General features: G+C 42.1%; 1 protein-coding gene and 1 long non-coding RNA gene across 4 annotated transcripts in view; one reads left to right on the top strand and one right to left on the bottom strand.

The window, feature by feature from the left end:
* RGS6 (regulator of G protein signaling 6) overlaps positions 1–21,320 on the top strand; it is a 964,496-nt gene that overhangs the window by 430,063 nt on the left and 513,113 nt on the right. The window lies entirely within an intron of this gene.
* The window catches only part of LOC138258795 (uncharacterized), a 144,521-nt gene that overhangs the window by 94,508 nt on the left and 28,693 nt on the right, over positions 1–21,320 (bottom strand). For both annotated transcript variants that reach the window (XR_011198576.1, XR_011198577.1), the window contains one exon: positions 18,555–18,689. This is a non-coding gene — a long non-coding RNA (uncharacterized lncRNA). The remainder of the gene's footprint in view (positions 1–18,554; positions 18,690–21,320) is intronic.

Raw genomic sequence — 21,320 nt, 5'->3', positions numbered from 1 at the left:
CCCTCTTGTGGGCATTTGCAAAGGCACAATAAGGCTTCTGCCCCTATTAGCATTAATTAAGCAGTGATCCTATCTGCCTGTCCATAAGGCAAATATTATTTAGTCGTGCAGAGTGCCACCTGCCCATGCAGGTACTAGAGACAACGGGCCTGATTCACAAAGGTAAACTTAGATATTTGGTCTAAGTTTACTAATTTTTGGAATTCACAAAGGGTATTTACGAGTAGTATCTGCACTCAGGGTGTGGACGTAAAGAGACTACTCATATATGTCCTTTAAACTTCTAAGTTTACCTTTGTGACTCGGGCCCAAGCAGTATTAATATATATATTTTTTTGTTGCAGGAGGCTTTTCACCCATCAGATGCATTGATAACAGTATTGTTCATCATTTTACATTATTCGACAAACCTGAACAAATAGCTCATGTGTTCGGGGAAAGCTGACATCATCAGGTCGTCAGTTTTAAATACCGATTACTAGGTAGGAAGATTGTTGCAATGAAACTCTAAGCATACGCTGTGAAGCTGGTGTGGAACTGTGGCACGAAAGAGCATTTCCGAGTACTCATACTCTTGTTTTGGACTTAGAATATAAGGATTTAATACTATTTCAAACAAACTTAGTCTAAGTAAGAAACCTGATCTTTTTCCATAAACTCGGACTCTGAGCCACTTTACTCAGTGAATATAGAGTTCTGAAATGAACTTTTAACTTTGGTTTGCGCTCATCCTGGGCTAAGTTTCTATTTAGAGACTGGTGCATCTCCCTAGGAGACCAACCAGGCACTGTTATAGATCATCGGTATGAACTTTGTGAGAACATAGTGTATGGCACACAGGGATCACAGCATCGGTGTATTTAAAGACTCTGTATTGACATAACTCTGCAGTGGGATTTAACTTTTGAACATTACGAACCGTTCACCTCAATCAGCACTTTTTTGACACTGAAAGGATGAATAAAATGAAAGGAAAACGAAAAACGTGGTGCCTCTTGTCCCTGTGTACTACTTGGGGACTGAGTGCAGTGAAAAGTCAAGTTATCTGAGGCCCTAACCAGTTAAACTGCACCGTTCAGCCGCCTGCATTACTTATGCACGTTTTGAAACTTGTGCCTGAGTCCTCTGTGATGCAGAATGACTAATTGCCCCCGTGCGTCGTGCAGTAGGACGCTGTGCATGCACGAATGGCTAAGCCTGTTGATGTTTTTAAGTGGGGTGGGGGTGGGGGTAGAGACCCCCTCGCAGAGCAGAATAGCCTGCTCGCTGGCTTCTGATTCTGCCACATCCTGCTGTTTCAAAGTCTGGAGCCAAGGGATTCCTTTTAAATACACAAATAACATGATTAGCATACACTGAAAGGATATTTGAAGGTGTCCTTGCAGGACTTAAGCCTGGCTCGGGCGCCTGTTGCTGCAAACTGGCATCAGTTTGCTTCTATGACTTAAAAGGGAAGTGGATTAGTCAAAACAATAGGTCTCGCATTTGGGAGAGTTAGAGCTATTGGCATTGTAAATGACAATGTCTTTTACCTACGAGTTTTGGTTTGGAGTGTAGTGGATGCATGGCAGGCCTGTCGCTGAAGGTGAGAGGGCACAACAAGGCCGCCATCTTGGGAGTGTTTCTGCCTCATTTCTACAGGCTGGCTGTGATACCCTAGAGATGCAACCCTTTCTAGTGTGTTTACCTAAACTTTTATAGCACTAAACAAGCCACAAAGAGGCACCTTCATGGCATTTAACCCAGAGAATGAGGGGGGTCAGAAGAGTTAGGAGCAAAGAAAAAGGGGCAGCCATATATTTCTGTGTGTTAAACTTTTAAAGGAATTATACCTCTGCATTGGCAATACCAGCCTAACTTTTAAAAACATTGACTGTATACAAAGAGAATAACAGAAGAGGCAGTATAACTGCAAATTAATTATAGCAATTTTGCTAACAATGGCACCTGCTTTGTAGCACTATGAAAAGGCAGAACCTGTATTACGAAGCGCTATATTAAAAAAACACGAGTTATTTCCAGACTGTCCCAACACGCACCAGACAAAGAACCGTAGGAGAGAGGAAGTGGCCTAGGGCCCAGAGCTGCCAACTTTGAAAATGGGGAACACGGTTCGAGTCTCAGTGCTGGCTCAACATCCTGTGATTCTGGTTAAATCACTTAATCTCCCCTTGCTTCCAAAGATGAATCTGTTCTTGTGTAATGTAACCGGTGCTCATGTAAAGCGCTGTAATACCTTTGTATAGAGTTCGCACTATATAAAGCTGCAAAAGAAATACATAAATAAAGCACTCCAATACCTTTGTGTTGAGTTTGCGCTACATAAAACTGCAAAACAATAAATAAAAAGCCCCCCCCAGACATCTCAAAGAAACATCAGGATGCCCGAAACCAAGAAAGACGAAGAAACAACACACCGCCATGGGTGAAGCAGCAAGGCAAAAGGAAAAATAGTGCATTATACTAATGTACATGCCTGATCGTGCAATAATCCATGTAACAGGGTCAGTCTCCAAGGCGGTAACAAAACAGCCTCAAGGCGGGATGAACGTAAAACATTTACCAATGACATCAAGGGATATTTGAAAGGCAGCCCCAGGAATGAATTAATGAATGTGATGGGCATGAGATGGGCGTGGTTAAAGTCAACAGAATAGATTACAACATGTCGAGAAGAGCAGCGCTTGCATGCTGCTATGCTCGACCTAAACAGGGGTCATGACCTCTCAAAATCAGAATGCTTTGTTGAGCAGCATTTCCTGGTTTACATGGGAGGCTCTGTAGATTATATGTAATTGCAAGTTTCTGCCCTTACTTTGTGTCCTATCTAGGAAACATCCATCTCTCACTGCTCAACACATACGTATATTTTTAAAAAGTGTTACACTTTGTGAGCTGAAGCCTAATGCCAATCTTAATTGCAAAATATGTCAGCTAAAGAAGCAAGTTAAATAAAACCAAAATCTAGCTGAAGCTAGAAATTAGACTTTCTTGGAATACTTTGGCAAGTGTCCTCAGTTTCTTTATTTGCAATTTGGAGTATCTAAAAGCCTATTGATTCGTGGATGTCAACGTCACTTTATTATTTAGAATCAAACACAAAGCGATGGGAGGATGTTTGCAGTAAGTCTAAGCACTAGCCATCACTCAGGGTACCATTCCAACCCATCGTTCTTTTGCACAGCATGCCACCTCAGACTAGACCCAGCTATATGCAAATAAGTATTGACTCTGCTCCGATAGGAACAGTCTAGTTTGAACTGCTAAGCCAGGTCCTGTCTGCACCGGAGCAAAAGCAATTGGGGTTCTTCATTCGGGCCATACGTGAGCCTCGTGCTCACTGTGCCACTAGAACCAAGCTAATGAGTCCTAACTAGGGTGAAACCAGTCTTTCTTTGCTTGCGTTGTGGTTGAGGGAGGACATGGCCTGGCCGTTCAGGCTGGCCAGTTCCTATTGGAGCAGTATCAAGACTGATTTGCAGGAGACAAACTTTCATGGAGATGGGGGGGGGGGGGGGTGGGGATGGGTTCACCCGATATATTTATGAAATGCAATGCAACTTGTGTGGATCACCGGTCACGAGAGCCAACCTTTGGATTTTACTATAAGTCTCCCTGCCAAGACATTCTTAGGGCTTCCTAACTGGCTCCCATTCTCCACACAAAGACTGACCCTATGCTCTTGTAGACATTGCCCAGCATAGCATACAGTCCCCATCAAACACTCTATATGCACAACTCGAGCACTGATGGGCATGATGCAATGCGTAGTTGAACAATCCTGGGATTTTCACCTTCATTTCTTTAAGTTTCCCTGTTCACACAGCCCTCCTCCCTGTTAATCACAAGTCTGAACCTAGCCTGGGTGATCAATGCACATGTGAAAAGAGCTATCTATAAACTATGGTGTAAACAGCTCTGAAAGCCATCACTTAGTGATGTATCCTGCCCACCTCTTTTGCCTACGGGTCTTGATCAGTGACACCGTTGTCTGTAACAGTTCAGTGTGCTGCAAGCATTGAGTAATGACACTGTAAAGGCATCTAGGACTATTATCTATCAATTCAGCAGCATGTCTCATGCCTTCACATCCTGGACATCCTATTATCTTTCTCTTCCTCACCCTGACTCATACAAACCTCTCTCCTATTGAGTCCCAATAGAGAACATTGACAGTAACAGTTTTGGGAATTTCACGTTCTACTTCATACACAAAGTTTGTGAAATTATGCCACACTGCCAGGTAATTACCCTTTATTCCTGTTAAAAATTTACTGAGAATGGTGCCATTTGCACTAAATATTTACAGCAAATGCACTCAAACAACAGAATGTGAGTGGCTGTTGCTCGCAGTGCTTTTATTTAAATGCATCCTCTGCTCAAAAAGTGATGTGAGGATGCATTTTGCGCTAAAATATAATGCAAAATGATGGAGTTGCATTTCTTTTATTGCTCAGAATTCAGCATAAATTTGCCAACATTTTATGTCCTCCGAAACAAATTTCGCTCCCTCCCTCTATTTTAACTTGGTGATTTGCTGTCCACCGAATGTGCACATGTGCATTAAGGGTAAAGTATGCCCAACCATCACATTTGTTTCCCAAGGGCTCTTACTTTTGCGAACCAATGTGTCATGCGACCTTGTGGACATAAGGTGAACTGCTCTGTGACCTGCAGTTTCTTCTTAGGTCGAGCCCGCAAGCACTTTGACCTGTTGTAAGTATTGTGGGCTTTTAACCACGCCCACCGCACTCCCATCACTTTCACTCGCTGGTGGGCTTGCCTTCCAAAAATTCTTTGTTAATATTGGTAAATGCTTTACGTTTGTCCCTCCTTGGGGCGGTTTTGTTACCACTTTAGACACCGACCATGTTACATGGGTAATTGCACATTTCCCAATACGTTTGATTGTGAGCAAACTTATTTCTCCTTTTGTGTCTCTACTTCGCGCTCATGCTCATGGCAGCCATGGTGCTTTGAATCGGCTCGCTTGTGTCAATTCTTTTACTTTTATTTTAGTTTTATTTGGCAAGAAAAGTCCAGTTAGGAATTTACAAAGCCAATAACACTAACTCGAGCAAATGCAAAACCCATTCCATAGCAAATGCTTGTTGTATTTATGCGTCAACATTGTTAAACAAAGGGGCTGTCAGGCACCTTATTGCTGATTTTTACCTTGTCGTGCTTGGATTCTTTCATGGTTCCTTGGGCCAACCTTTCCCAGTTTATAAGCGGACCACTTGGCACTTACTGGGTGCCCTGCAGTGACTTTAGATGTTCTGAATGCGTGTGGAATTTTCTGCAGAAATAAATGAGTTCTTATGTTTGACTGTTTTTTAAGTATAAACAGACTTTTGACCATGATGGGAATGAATGAACAGGCACCCTGTAGTGGTCCAAGGTGCCAGGACCCAGCATTAGTTCATGCTGGGGGCTCACAAATCATGGTATGACTTGGAAAAGGAGGAGTGAAGTTTTTGTCTTTGCACCAAGCCTTAGCTTTTTTTCCCATCTGCTCTAAAATGCACCATTTTGCCCTCTATTTTTCAAAAATGTGTCAGGAAAGATCTTCCCCTTTCCCTCAAAACCACCTTAATGTGCGCTGGGTTTGCTCCCATCCCTCGCTATGCAACCTCATAGCCAAATATTGCGTGCCACCACTTTAAAAATTCACCAGGCGCCACTGACCTCAAGCCTATCCTGGCTTCAATCCTTAGACCAAGTCTTATACAAGTCTTCAGATTCCCAACAAACCGGAAGAAGTGCCATGTGTCCAGTGCATGACATCCTATTCATCGTAGCATGATTCTCTGCCAAAGTGGATATGCTATTTATGCTAGAGGTGAGGTCACCTGCTCTGTATCTCCATCATTCAGGACTTCTAAAGCAAGAACAGATGCAGATTTGAGGGAAGGGAGCACAGCAGAAGCCTCTTGCCTTACCTACAGCTGAAGACACTGCTGAACTGTTTAACAACACAGTGATGTCCAGATAAGGGGATTATCCACTGTCACTAGAATGGTGTCTAGAGGCCTGCCAAGAGTGCAAGTTCCAGTAGCTCTTCAGTGTATGTTTGGGGTGAATTTCTAATGCAGCTTATTGCAGAAAGTGGTCCTTCGACACGTCCTTCCATCCTCCCACCAGAGTAATTGTCTACCATCTTCACATCACTTTTAACCTTTGCTTCTGCTGTAAAGAGCCAGACCTGTTCATAAGACCAGATACAAAATACAAGTGGCATCATCCTGTGTCAGCTAATGCTTTATATGAGCCTTTTGCTTGCAGGTGAGGCCCAGTGAGACTCATTTCTGGGGACTGACACTTATTTGTCTTCACCAGACCTTCATGCACCGCAAGAAAGAGAAAAACACATAAGGGGTAAAGAAGGAGGAAGAGAAAGACAGAAAAACAGTGACAAAGAAAAACAGGAGGGATAAAAAAAGCATATAGGGGTGTGACAAAGGGATGGGGAGTGTCTGATGGTGGATCATGAGAGGCATGAGGTGGAATCAAGACTGCCCACTCTTGGTATTCAGCAGCATCAGCAGCAGGCCTCTCTATGACACATTGGGCTCCAGCACTTATTCTTTTACAAATTAAGCACTGACGTTAGTCATCAAGTGGGGACAAGTGCCCCCTATCTGGGAAATAAAGTGCATGCCATTGTGGTCTGGCAAAAAACAACCTACTGTCCCTAGCAAGTCACCTGCCAAAGATGATGTTAGGCTTCCATCAAACAAAAAGGTCTAAATCCAGGAGAGAGTTTAAGAGGTTTCTTGTGTATCTGGATGTCACCGAACAACTCTTAGCGAAGCTTCTTTTTAAATGAAATATATAGAATACTTCATATCAACATTCCTACGTGGCAACTCTCTCTAAAACCCAGTGTTTTCAAGCCGCCCAGATAACCCATTAATTCCAATATTTCTCTGGCTGTAGATGAACCATAACAGAAGGGTAATTTATATGCTCCTGGGTTATCTCACCTAGAGGTGCCCACCTTATTTTGTAGCTTGTTTTCTGAAGAATTCCCTCAGATATCACAAATGTTTGCCGTGCCCTCTCTGAACCTGTTTACCTCCCTCAAGTATGTCCTGCTTCCTTTATTTGTAACCAAATGACCAATGGTAGGACCCTATGGAGGGGATGTGTTATCACCCCTTTTGTTCAAAGGGTTAAAGGCATTTCCTCTTTACCTCCTAACGAAGGTGCTTCAGAAGATTTGAGGTGGACCCATAGTAAATCTGTTCGTGTTCTCTACATATTGACCCTACCGGTCTTGGTGTGCATGTTCTGTTGGTGGTTCCCCAGAACCCAGATTGTGTTGGTGGTTCCCCAGAACCCAGATTCTGTTGGTGGGTCCCTCTGTCCCCTTTATGCGCATTGCCTTGCCACTTCTCCAGTGGAACTTCCTCTGTCTCCTCCAGATTGCTCTGGGGTTAAAAGTTTGATGCTTCAGAAGAGAGGGATTCTCATACGTTAGGAGTCTGGTTCTAGAAGGCCATCCACTGATTCTGGCTGTAATCGAGACTGGTCCCAGGTCTCCACATTGAACATTTTCTCCAGAGGGTTTTCGAGCAAGGTTTGAAAGTGTTTTTGACAACTGGCCTGAGACTTCCAGAGCCTATGCTGTGAGCTGATGAGAGCTGTAGGCCATTGTCAGACACTTATACCATAGCTGCTAGATTATCTGCAGTTTCCACAAACAATGACAAAATATACAGTCACTTCACATCTTGGGTTTTTCCCTTAGCTTTATGCGGTCTTGTAAAAAGTCTGCCTTAGCAAGTTCTCCCTTATACGTATTAGCTGCTAAGGTGGCATTCTTAATAACAATCAGGGCCTTTGTTGTGATCGAGCTTTCACTTAAGAACCTTCAGTATCATGTTATCCTTCACCCAAATCATCTACATTTTAGGCCCAAATTCGGTTGCAGGTTCTATGCAGATCAAAAATGGTTCTCCACTTCTTTTTTCTCACTCCAAAGACAGAGATGAGATTGCCTAACGTACCCTGTTTTTGGGCAAACGGCAACATCTCTGGTCAGAAGGATATCCTTCAGTTGCCAGAAACTCCCTTTTTGATTTTTGGTCCAGCTGGTATTCACAAAAGCGGGTCTTTCCCCATAGTCAGCACATACGTCAAGTCTGCAGTCACAACCGTTTAAGTTCTGGAACACTTACATACTCCTTCAGGCACACAGGGCAGACCAACTCAGGGCATGTGAACATATGGGCAAAATGTAAGGGAGTTCCTGAGAGAGAGATTTGCAGCGAAGCCACTTGGGCTACCTCCAATCCTTTAGCTCTTTAAGGCCCCAGTACGGTCTTTGTTGGAGATTGTGGGTTTACTTTGTTTTTGTACCTTCTAAATATGTTTGTGATATAAGAAAAGATGGCCTTTCCGCAGGTCCTATCAGTAGACGGTGGTCTGTAACATGTTATGTGGTTGAACTATGGATCTGCTCACTATGCTTGCATACAGCTTCATTTGGAGTGCCCCCGTAACTGCCACTAAACACAAATGTTTGTTCTGTTTTTAAAGTTTTTTTGACCACATAAATATCTCCATAATATATGAGGAGGAATTTGCAAAGCCAAAAGAATGCACAAAATTAGAATACTGATTGGTAACACGTGTTGAAAAGACCATAACTGCAGACGATTCCCCACTGCATAGGTAAAATCTTGATTTCAAGTACAAAAATAGTCCAGGAAAACACCGTTACCGTTAAGTATTTCCCTAAGGTTGCTTTTGCAATCCATATTCCTGACCTATGCAAAATAAGGAACATAGGGCCATATGTACAAACACATTTTCCCATTGACACAGAATGGGAAAAACCCTTTGCTACATCTGTCCCCTAGTGTGATGATCTTGATGAGAAAGACAATGGAGAAGGTAAAGTCCTGATGATGTAAGAGTGGTCTTCACTACCCCTTGTTCTGCGCTATCTCGTTCCCTGATCCCCTGTCCAGTCTGCTGAGATCAGTTCAAAGGCAGGAGCCTGGTACCTGATAGTAGATGTCATGGAGAATGGAGTGTTATCCTGGAATGCAACTGGAAAAGAAAAAAGACAATCTGTAGGGAAATGGCTATTTTCCTTCACTATGTAAAGCACCTGGTTTGCTGCCTTTTGATGGTGTGGTGAGACTTTCTCACAGTAGCCTCTTCTATCTCTTAAGGGTCTCCAGTGTGTTAATTATACCCTCCATCCTACCCCTTTAATCCTTTGGCCGTCATTCCTTCTCTGCTCTCCTTTCGAAGTTCTGTCCCTTTCTCATTTGTGCAGAAGCACCAGATCCTGCCACAAATTCAAGTCCCCTTCCCCCTTTTCCTGCAATTTACTCAAATTGTTCAAAGTGCGAAGTGCGATGATGAATGAGCTGAACGATAGAAAAATGTAAAATAAATGAAATAGGTTTAGGACTTTATGTCATCTTAATGGTGCCTATGGGGATGAGGGGTGAGAAAAATGAAAATCGGGTGTGGAAGTGAAGAGGTGACCATTCCAGCTGATATCTAGTTACTCCAGATCTCATCTTCACTGGTTATCATTCATCTAGTTGTGAAAGGTGAAGGTTTTGTTTGCCATAAACAGTGCTTAATTTGTGCTTGATGTTTCCGGTGCTGAGCACCAGCACTTATTTTTGAGGGCCGGCGCTTATTCTTCTGCCTCAAGCATTTGCTGCGAGCAAAAGACACATATGGGAAAGGCGGAGGAAGGGAACGACGAAAAAGCGTCACAAAGGGAGAAAGTAGAAAGCTGAAAGAGTGAGCTGAAGGGGCAGGGAGAGGCTGTAAATGGATTGAAGAGGCCCGAGATGGCTTCAGGATTACGCTGCCTCACTATTCAGTGTTCCCACATTTAATTACAGCAGCCGCTTGTTTCAGAGGAGGGCTTCAGGCACCGGCAAGTTTTTTTTTCAAATTAAGCACTGCCCATAAATGTGAAAATCCGTGTGCATCCATGTCGGGGTTGGGCCTTCTTTGCTCTTGTCCAGCCAGGTATTATAAGTGACAGATAGGTATGCTTGGAAGGACACCATTAAGATGTCCTATCAGATGGCCAACACCTTCTCTGAATATATTTCGATGGCTTCAAGACAAATTACCCTTTTACACACAAGGTTCCTTTTCATCTGGTTACTTTACTTAATCCATTAGAATGCGATTACTCATTTATGCCCAGACATGACTCAGCAATTAATTGAGGCTCTTTTTAATCACATTGGTGGTAAACCCTGAAACTATTAAGACAAACCATTACTGCTTTGCAGGCAGCCTAAGAGGTCTGGGTTTATAATTCACTGTACCCTGGAGAGCGCCCAGAAGCAGCCCTGCCCAAGCAAATAAAAGGTTTCCTTTTAACGGTGCCATTGTATTTTGATCCCACCATGCTCCTCAGATGGATCATAAACTTTAATAGTCTCTATCTCATTGGCGACCCGGCATTCTGAAATTGATAAACAAAGACATTTTTTTTCTTTTTATCAGAATGCAGATAGAGTGCATATAATGTGCAGTGCAGATAGAGTGCATATAATGTGCAATGTGGAATGTGGCTAGTGTGCATATTGTATGCAATGCAGAGTGTGGATAGAGTGCATATAATGTGCAATGCAGAATGTGGATAGAGTGCATATAATGTGCAATGCAGAATGTGGATAGAGTGCATATAATGTGCAATGCAGAATGCGGATAGAGTGCATATAATGTGCAATGCAGAATGCGGATAGAGTGCATATAATGCGCAATGCAGAATGCCGATAGAGTGCATATAATGTGCAATGCAGAATGCGGATAGAGTGCATATAATGTGCAATGCAGAATGTGGATAGAGTGCATGTAATGTGCAATTCAGAATGTGGATAGAGTGCATATAATGTGCAATGCGGATAGAGTGCATATACTGTGCAATGCAGAATGTGGATAATGTTCATATAATGAGCAATGCAGAATGTGTTTAGAGTGCATATAATGTAAAATGTGGATAAAGTGCATATAATGAGCAATTCCGAATGTGGATGCAGTGTAGTATGTGGGCAGACTGCAAGTAATGTGCAATGTGAATGCATTTTATAACTTATGAAATGCAGAATGTGACTAGAGTGCATATAATGTGCAATTGCAGAACGTGGACAGAGTGTATACAATGTGCAATGCAGAATGTGGATAGAGTGCATATAATGTACAATTGCACAATGTGGACAGAGTGCATGCAATATGCAATACAGAATGCGGATAGAGTGCATATAATGTGCAATTGCAGAATGTGGATAGAGTGCATATAATGTGCAATTGCAGAATGTGGACAGAGTGTATACAAAGTGAAATGCGGAATGTGGATAGTGTGTATATATTGTGTACTTCAGAATGTGGGGGCAGTGCAGTATATGGACAGAATGCACGCTATGTGCAATGTGAATGCAATTTATAAAATATGGAATGCAGAATGTAGTTGGAGTTTATATATGGTGAGTGGGATTTAGTGAATGTGCAAACCAGAATGTTAGTGGCAGACATTGGAAAAAGTGCAATTCAGAATGTGGATGAAGTTAAGAGAAAAACCAATGCAGAATGTGTCTGTTTTTTTATAGAATTTGTAGGGAGTTTAAAAATGTGCAACGGACAATATGGACAGACACTTTTTTGTTAGAATATGTGAAGCACAATATGAATGGATGTTAGAGGATTTTGCATGCATAATGTAAATTCAATGTATACACCATATAGTGCTGCATGTGGATGGAGTTTATAATAGTTGTAATGCAGAATATGGCTAGAGGCTATTGAATTTGTAACATAAAATGTGAATGAAAGTTTATAAAATGAACAATGCGAAAGGTGGATTGGATATATTAAGTGGAATGAGTAATGCAGAATGTTGGCAGAATTATATAAAATTTACAGTGTTGGTTATTGGGGTTTATTGAATGTGTAATGTCGATTGTGGGTGGAGCTTATAGAATGCAAACTCTAGACTGTTGATGTAATTTTTATAATGTGTAATGGAGAATCTGATTATAGTTTCATAGAATGTGTAATGCAGAACGTGGATGGAGTTGATCAAATGGATGGGTCTTAGAGAAGTTGCCATGCAGAATATGGAATTACTCTATTGAATGTGAACTGCTATGTGTGAGTGCAGTTTTATAGGATGAATACTGCAGAATGTGGGGGACTTTCAAGAATGTATAATGCAAAATATGGATGGATGTTGGTGAATGTGCTATGCTGAATGTGGATGCTTTGTATAGAATGTGTAATCCAGATTCAGGATGGAATTTATACTGTGTGTAATGCACAATGTAAATGGAGCATACAGAGTGAGGATAGTTTAAAGAATATGCAATGAAGAGTATGGGTTGTGGGTATAGAATGTGGAGAGATGAATACGGATGGCGCTTAGAGAATGTGTGATGGAGAGAATGAATGGAGATCCACAAATGCTTTGATCTTTGGAAATAAAACTTGAAAGAAGGAGAGTTTCCCCTTAAGAGTGATATGAATATTTTGTTTCTACGATAGTGGGATAAAGAGCACAACAGGCTCCACGTAAGGTAAATTCATGAGGGTGGCTTTTGCCACATAACATTGTAGCATGTTATTTGATGTTTTGCATTTTTTTTCTAAATAATAGTGATTTCACCAACTATATGTCAATTCATTTCCATACTTGAGACTAGAGGACGGGAGACTAGGTCCATCCTCTGAGAGTCAAACCTGTGACCAACAGGCTACACAGAGATGAAGCATGAGTATTAAACCACTTTGCCCTCTTTGCAGATGAAGGTGAGCGGTGTTCAGGCATCCGGGTGAAGTGAGAGTAAGCCCCAGTCTCACTGATCGGGCTTAATCAGCTTTGTGGATATTTATTGATCAACAGTAAATCAAGTTTCCAGGATTGTGTGTGCATCTTCAACTGGACACCTCATGCATTAGTACATCTATAGTGCACACACGGGAAACACACAGCACCGCAGCAACCGGTTGATCATTGCTTTGACCCAGGCCATTGTGAGATCTTACAAACATGAACACCACTTCCAACATGCCTTGCAACCTCAGAGCAGCCATCCTGCCTACTGCTCCCACATTTATTACTCAGTGCCCTCCTCCTCCGCTTCTTCCCCTCTCACCCAGCAGTGGCCACAGAACCGCTTTATATTGCTGTGAGGTAATAGCTGTGATCACTAGTACCTGGCCTGAGCTAGCAGACCTTTGGGGATGCCTGGTCTTGGTACTTCTTGCTGGTGGAATGCCAATACCAAAATAACAACATTTCCAAGCATGATCCTGCCTCTGAAGGGCTGGCAGGACATGGAATGGTTTGTACCCTCTATCTGATAGTCAACTTACCCTGCCCCAAACCAGCGCTCTCACAGCTCGCCTTTAGGCCAAAACTCTCTGCTATTTGTACGTGAGCTGCTGCTATATTGATCTGGATTGGGGCATTCTGAGTAAGTGAAAACAGTTCTTAGGTGGTAAAAATGTATTTTATTCTTGACTGCCACATCCTGGTACCTTGGTTGCTAAGATCTGGATGGAAAAGGGAGAAACTACATAGGTGTAATGTACCTCCCAGTTTGACAATGGCCCCGAACAAGAAAAGCTGCGGCTCAGTGCATCTGATGTGACATCTAAGTGGGAGAACACAAAATAAGGTTTTTCCAGGATGTAGTCAAAGAGGTGCCCGGAAACCACCCAGTCATTTTTAGTTAACAATGTTCGCATTTTGAACAGGTGAGACACGGGTGCATAGCTTGAGAGAGTGGAGGGTGTATGGTGCGGAACACCCCCCTGATTATTTCCGTAACTGGGTCATGGCCTGGCAGTGCCGGGCGGGTCCTGATGCCTGTGGTAACTGGTGCAGAAGTGCTCCTTTCTGTCTCTCGCTCCATGCTCTGCCAGGCCTTGGGCGCGGATCTCTGGCACTGGGACACATTGCTCCAGCAGTCTAAGCACTATGCTGCCCAATACTGAGAATCACATTGCAAACATGTGCAGGTATTCAGTTCCTTGTCACATGGATAATAGTTTCTTATAAATCTTCATATAATGTCATTCCTAAGCACTGTAAATAAAATAAAATGTTCTGATAACTGTTCACTTGCTTTACTCTCTGGTTGGAGTCATATGTGTATACAATCTTAGAATTGGGAAGTACATGTCAATCCCCTTGTTTTAAGTACTACTGCATGTTATTCCTCAGTCCGTGATGGGTCCTTGCTTCAAACGTGCACGTCACCCCTTTATTTTCAGTGCCACTGCATGTTATACCTCATTTCAAGACGACCCTTTGTTACCGTTGCTACCGTGTCTCATACCTCATTCTGCGACAGATCCCTTCTTGGAATGTGCATTTCCACCTCCTTTGTTACCAGTGCTACCACGTGTTGTTCCTCATTGTGAGATGGCTCACTTCTTAGAATGTGCATCTTGCCACCTTTGTTTCCCGTGCTATTGTATGTTGTACCCGGGTCTACTTAGAATGTTTATGTCCCCTCCTTTGTTACCAATGTTACCACATGTCAGTCTGCGCTTCCGCAGTGTGCACTCTGCTCCACTGGCGGGGCTAGCGGAGTTTTTGGGCGAACTCCGTGCTGCACGCGGAGTGCTAAAAACTCCATTAGCTCCGCCAGCGGAGCAGAGCTCGCCGCCCACCCCTAGTTACCAGTACTACTGCATGTTATCCCTCATTCTGAGATTGCTTACTTCTTAGACTGTGCAAGTCATCCCTATATTTTCAGTGCCACCGCGTGTTATACCTCATTCTGAGATGGCGCACTTTCAATATTTAGTTTTGGGTTTTCTATAATTTCTATGTCTTTCAGCCAGCAGTTTCAGAAACACAGTGTCATATGAAAGACTTCATGTTTGTCGCATTCAGAATCTTTTAACACGTAAGTGCACAAAAGCCAGCACCACAGTCATTTTGTTGTATCAGGAGTACCAATGGCCTTAGATGTAGGTGCTGTCCCGTCACAGTGATTTACAGTGCTTTGCTGCCTAATAGGCAGATTCAGGTGCCCTGCGAGGTCACATGCCCATTTTTAAAGCTCAACATGTGCCAAGAAGAGCAGCTCCAATTGCAGCAACATCAAGGTGTACATGCACGTGCACACCTACACATGATCTGACCACACATACCAAACACCCACACACCATAGACATTCACATATACCTCACACACAATGTAACCATAAATCTACCTGTTAACACACAAAATGGCCAAAGCTCACCTATGCACAAATACCCATCAATCCACAGACGTCATATTTTAACATCCATTCCTCACCTACAGACATCCATTCATCCATCTATCCATGTACACAAATTCAGCAATCATCCAAACATAAATTAATGAACCACCTAACTCCCCAACTGCCCACCAACTCACTCTCCCATCCTACCACCCACAGCTCCATCCACTCACATAGCGATACAACCATTCACCTCCCACGTCCCTTTGCACATTTAACCATTTACCCACTCAGCCATCCATACACTTACCAATCCACACAACCATACTAAAGCATACACATCAAATAGGTAAGGGTGTTTGCACTGTGCTGTCCCTGTTGTATATCGGAAGCTTGTTTTGCTGATGTAGAGCCAGAATTTATCTGTCAAGGAGAACAACTTGTACTTCTATTATCATGCTGTACTTGTTTGTGAGAGAAAGAGAAGCCTCCACTGCTGATGCCTAGTTGTATCTGTTCTGTGAGAGCTGCTTACAATGATGATGGTGGACTGTACCTGTTCTGTGAGGGATAGGCTTCTGCTTCTGAGGATTGGACGAGGAATGTGCTATACCTTTTCTGTGAAAGGGTGAAGCTTGCACTCAAGCTGCTGTGGTGTACTTGTTCTGTGAAGGAGGAGAACTTGCATTGGTTATGTGGCTGTACCTCTTATATGAAGGACTCTTGCACCAGTGATGGTGTTCTGCACCTATTATGTGCAGTAGGAACACTTCTGACTAATTTTCCATTGTCTCAGAAGCATTATGCACTCATGCTATGGTGTACCCACCAGTTGGTACCCAAGGATTGTGTCTGGGTATGGGTTCTAAGCAGGTGACCATGACTGTGAGCATCCAGTATGTGCCCAATCTTCTTTGAAGGTCTGTGGTACTTGACTCATAGGCTATTACTAACCCAGCTCTCACTGCCCTCTCCAAGACTGGTCTGCTCATGTTGGGCCAGTGCTGGTGCCAAGCCTGGTCTCCTTGGCCTCCCACAACTACACTGCTGTGCGGAGGAACTGGACTGGCGCACAAGAAGAAGCCCAGTCTGTCACTGTGGCCTTGTGCTAACTAACCCTACTTTACTAAATCACCTAAAACTAATGTTCCTAAACCTGTCCATTAACCTGGTGTCATGATGACTCCACACGCGTTGATAAAGGTCAAATCCTTTATTAGTCCATAAGCTTTTAAGCAAAGGCTAAAACGTCCACTCCAGCTTGTCAGGATCTCCAACGGTCACTCATAGTCGCCCAATGAAAATAAACAGAGGGGTGAGAGGGTACAGGAAACCCTAAACTCTGAATCCTGTTATGAGGAAAATCAGTCACCCAATAATTTGGAAAAAATCTTTTAATAGTAAACTTGGTTGAATAAATCAAACATCCAATGTATTTGTAAGATTATGTAACTTAGCTATCTGAATAGATAGTCCAGTTATTTTATGGTAGGAAATACAAAATCATGAACACTTTTTAGTCAATGATTCAAAATTTTAATTAGTTTATTGAGTGTAGAATTTTCTTTTCCCTGACTTTTGATAATTCTTCATCTGCCTCCTCAATAGTATCGATATAATTTAAAAAATACTCCCTCCATTTCTGCAATTTGATGAGAGGTTCCCATGACTTTGCCAAGAATGGTTGTGGATGTGTTCTTGAAAATGTTTGTGAAGCACACATATTTATGGAAAGAAAAATATGAAATTCGCAAAAAAGGAACACCCAAAATTGTCTCCAACTTGTCAACAATTAAGGAATTATTAACAGACTAAACATGTCCAGTATTTATGTGAATTCATCAGCAAATTAAAATCCTTTAAATTAAGTAAATTGACAGGCTTAAAATGGTGAGCCTATCACTTTGAAGCCAGAAAATATACTCTTATGCAGGTGGGTAACTGGTGTGCCTATCAACGTGAGACTAACTGTAGTAGATGGAGGCAGCTTCACAATGATGTGCCTATCGCCGTAAATCTTCCTCACCACTCATAGTTTGTTCAAAACCAAAGTCATGCTTTCGCTCTCGTACACCCCTTCCCAATTTAAGATGGCTTCCTGCACGTTTGCTACGCGTCTGTGGCCTGAAGCTTGTTCTCACGCCATACCTGCACTCTTCTGTCTCCTACTATGACATTTAACAGCAGTAACTGGACACACGACTACTGCTTCCTGAGATTCCTCGCGCTCTCCAGCCTGTGCTTCGCCTTCGCACAGGTAAACCATACAGCCATTACATGCAGTCACATAAATGCCAAATCAGCTTGAAATAACTGAGCTTCCACTTGTATATTACTCATTGAGCTATTCTATAGCTATGCTTCCCGCTCATTCAATTTTTAGCAAGCGCGGACCAAATTAAACGTCCGGCAATCAAAAGCACCCAATATATGTAGAGTTGGTCTACTTCTGCGAAGTATGCGCGGTACTGCATGTAGAAATTAGTCACAGCCCTTCAATATTTAGGAGACCTGAAAGGGTTCTCCTGAGTTGTCTGATCATTTCCTCCGTCCCGCTTGAGATTGCCGACGCTCCTTGCCACCGTACCTATCCAAAGGTTTCTCCTCTAGTCGTCGCCTAAGTTGTTATGATGACTCCACACGCTTTGATAAAGGTGAAATCATTTATTAGTACGTAATCTTCTAAGCAAAGGCCAACACGTCTGCTCCAGCTTGATAGGATCTCCAACTATTACTCGTAGTAATAGACATAAGACCTGGCCCGCGGCCCCAGCCCATCCTATTTTAGTTAGGTACGGTAGCCCGTAGCTTGGTGGGAAATCGCTGACTCACACTCCCCTAACAATATTGACTAAGCCATGTCCCTAGCCGTAGAGTTATCATACGTTCCAATATCTCTGCCTGTAATGCATTGATGAGCTGACAACAATGGAATGGAATGCAGAAAAGTTAGTTATTAGTGGTTCAGATGGATTAAAGCATTATCTGTGTGTTTGGTTTAACAACGAGGGCAGACCAGGGCTCTGTTGTCAAGCCTCAGGGAGTGCCTCCATGATGGTTTAGAAGTAGACTAAAGTACACACAGCTTCCACTGAGAACAACGTGTTGTACAACAAGTTACGCACACAGCACCGGTTTGTCCAGAAGTCTGTTTTAGAATTTGGAAACTTGTTAAATCATTGTGCCTGAGAATTACTGAGTTTCTGTGTTGTTAACTCTTAGGTCTGGACTGGGCACCTACTCTAATTGGTCATGGAAACACTCCACAGTGAAGCATTTTAAAACAAAAGGTTATTTTTGAGGTATACTTGGAGAGCTGGGGTCATCTAACTTGGGGCCGGCTGTTACCTTCTCAATGAACTTCAGGATGCTGCCTCTTCTGGTCCTCCATCAAGTGAAAACTGTTGTGTTCAGATCTTGGTTTGACTTCCGTGGTCACTAGTTGCCATCCATCGAATCCTCTTCACTGTTGTGTGCTCCAGACTGTAATGAATGCATTTCGGTAGAGCAATGTGGTTAATAATTTCATATAGTAAAGTTATTTACAAAATGTTACAACACTCTTTCTGCGGAATTTCAATTTTCAGACCTATATCTTGAAATTTCATTCTGATGAAGTCAGTTTGTTGAATTGAATTAGGACTTACACTTTGGGCACTTCTTGCGGTCTTACTGAAAAGAGAAAGGCTCTACCACTTTGCTTAAAGGAGAAAGCAATGCAAATTAACTTTACGTATACGGTAATTTTAATTTTGTGTTTTTTTTTTTATCGGAGTAGGTCGCTCCATAAATTGTTTTTAAATTTTGATTTTGTGATTGTTTTTTTTATTGAAGTAGGTCGCTCCATAAATTGTTTTTAAATTTTGATTTTGTGATTGTCTTTTTTATTGAAGTAGGTCGCTCCATAAATTGTTTTTAAAACCTACTACTGATTTCAAGAAAAAAAAAACCTCTTTTAGAGCTTGACACAGACCTCTCTTGATTTAAGGCATTACCGTTAACACATCAATGGCGTATTGAGATCGTTAGTCCCCAATCTATGTCCTGCTCTTTCCTGTCATCGTGGTGCCTTGGATGTAAATGACATTAGGATTCTTCTTCAAGGACCATCATCATACTTCAAGCAGCTTGGTGCCTGCTATTGATTTACAGCTCTTTCATTAAGAGAAAATGCACTTGAATCACATTTGTTACAGGCATCAGCTATTATATTGATAAGCCGATTAGTGAATTGAAATACTGCAGACTGGACTGATAACATCCGCTGCTCCACAACTGAGCTGTGGCACTAGAATCGAGGTAACCCAATCTCAGTGAAAGGCTCAATAAAGGGAGGTAGGCACCCTAAACCAATTCACACAGGAGAGGATGAAAGAAGCATATTGTGCCACTAACCATCACCGGTGAATGTTGAGTCAGGATTGATTGGCTTTTACCTTGAGAAGTTGTACTTCTGAATGTAGGGATCAGCCAGTATGCCAGGACTTGACAATTTGGAAGGTTAGTAGTCGATTATGGGTATTTGTGGCCACGGCTTTTCTGAAGAAGTAGGTGAAGCCCCACAAATGTGAACACTCGTGGGTGTTCACTTAGCTCTTGTAGATAAATTCTCATCCTGAAAAATCCATGCAAACATGCTCTGCACAAAAGCAGGAGTAAGGGCCAGATGTCCTAAAATGCAGTTTTGCATTTCCTAAATAGCGACTTCATAGAAATCGCAATTTAGGAAATGCAAATGCTATGTACAAAGATACCGATTTCCTAATAGCAATTCCTACAAAGTAGGAGTCGCTATTAGGAAATTTCAAATAAGGAATCATATTGCATTTGTGTCAATGGACTGGATTTGCATTTCCCCAATAGTGATTTCCTATTTGGGAAATGCAAAACCAAGGATTGCAATGGGCAAAAGACCCCCCTTCGTGCAACCCCAAAATTAGTTGTGCACATATAGAACACACATATGCACAAAGGGGCATGTGTGTGCTCTATTGCAATTAAAAAAGAAAAGCATTTTGGGGTGCTTTTTTTTTAAATTGCACATGGGTACCATTGATTTCAAGTTGATGGTAATTGCATTTCCTAAATGCCCTAATCACATGTAAGAAATGCTCTATACATCAGAATAGGAATCACAAATAGGTAATCCCTATTTGCGATTTCCTATTCTACAGGGTATAAATCACAAATTGCAATGTCCTAAAGGCCTTTGTACATCAGCAAAGACCATTTTGCATTTCTTAACAAGCCAAAATAACGATTCGGACCATTAAGAAATGCACAAGGGCTTTGTACATCTGGCCCAAAGTGTAGCAAAAAATATATTTTCCAGTGGGAAAAAAAGAAATACAATGTTACATGTAATAGCAGACATTTACGTCATGTACAAGAATACAGAGTTAATGATACACATTGCTGTGCTTCACAGTTCCCCTTTACCCTTGAACACTGCCTGGAGTACTACTGAGATCCATAGTGAATCCCTAGGAAGTCCTAGTCTCCAGTTAGGCCTAGTCTCTCTGGGTGGACTCTGAAGAATGCATTATGTGGAATTACTCAGTACATAGTGTTATGTCAGCGATATTTCAGTATCTCTGCTGCAGTAGCTATCACTGTTATTTGTCAGCAGTAATTTGCACAGTGTTTGAAACTAGGGAGATTAGCACAATATTGCACCTCATGATGATTTTTTGTCATTTTTGCAAATAGTGTTTTAATGAATAAAATTGTGGTCCACAGTATTAGGTGTGACCACCTACAAATTTACCCTTTACAAATTGAAATTACCTGTGGAAAAAATCTGATTACATAAAATGGGCAGTCAATAAAAATGTTGTTGCCACAAAACTATGTATGTGACATGGCCCATTGCATTTGCAATATCGAATTAAAATCTTTCTGAATTTGTAGCCATCAACCTGCTCTTTAAGAAATTCTATTTTGCGCACGAGTCCCGTGCTACACAAGGGTTTTGACAAAGGTTAACACTGGAAATGTATAGCTGTCCTGTGCATGTAAATTGATCTGAGACAAGGTATGTGGCCTGCAGATCAATCAATAGTCCGAGCCTCCATGGGTGTTCCGCCGCCCACACATTTCCATTTTCAATCAATT

This window comes from Pleurodeles waltl, chromosome 9 (genome assembly GCF_031143425.1).
Source record: "Pleurodeles waltl isolate 20211129_DDA chromosome 9, aPleWal1.hap1.20221129, whole genome shotgun sequence".
NCBI lineage: Eukaryota > Metazoa > Chordata > Amphibia > Caudata > Salamandridae > Pleurodeles > Pleurodeles waltl.
This window is presented reverse-complemented; position numbering and strand designations above follow the sequence as displayed.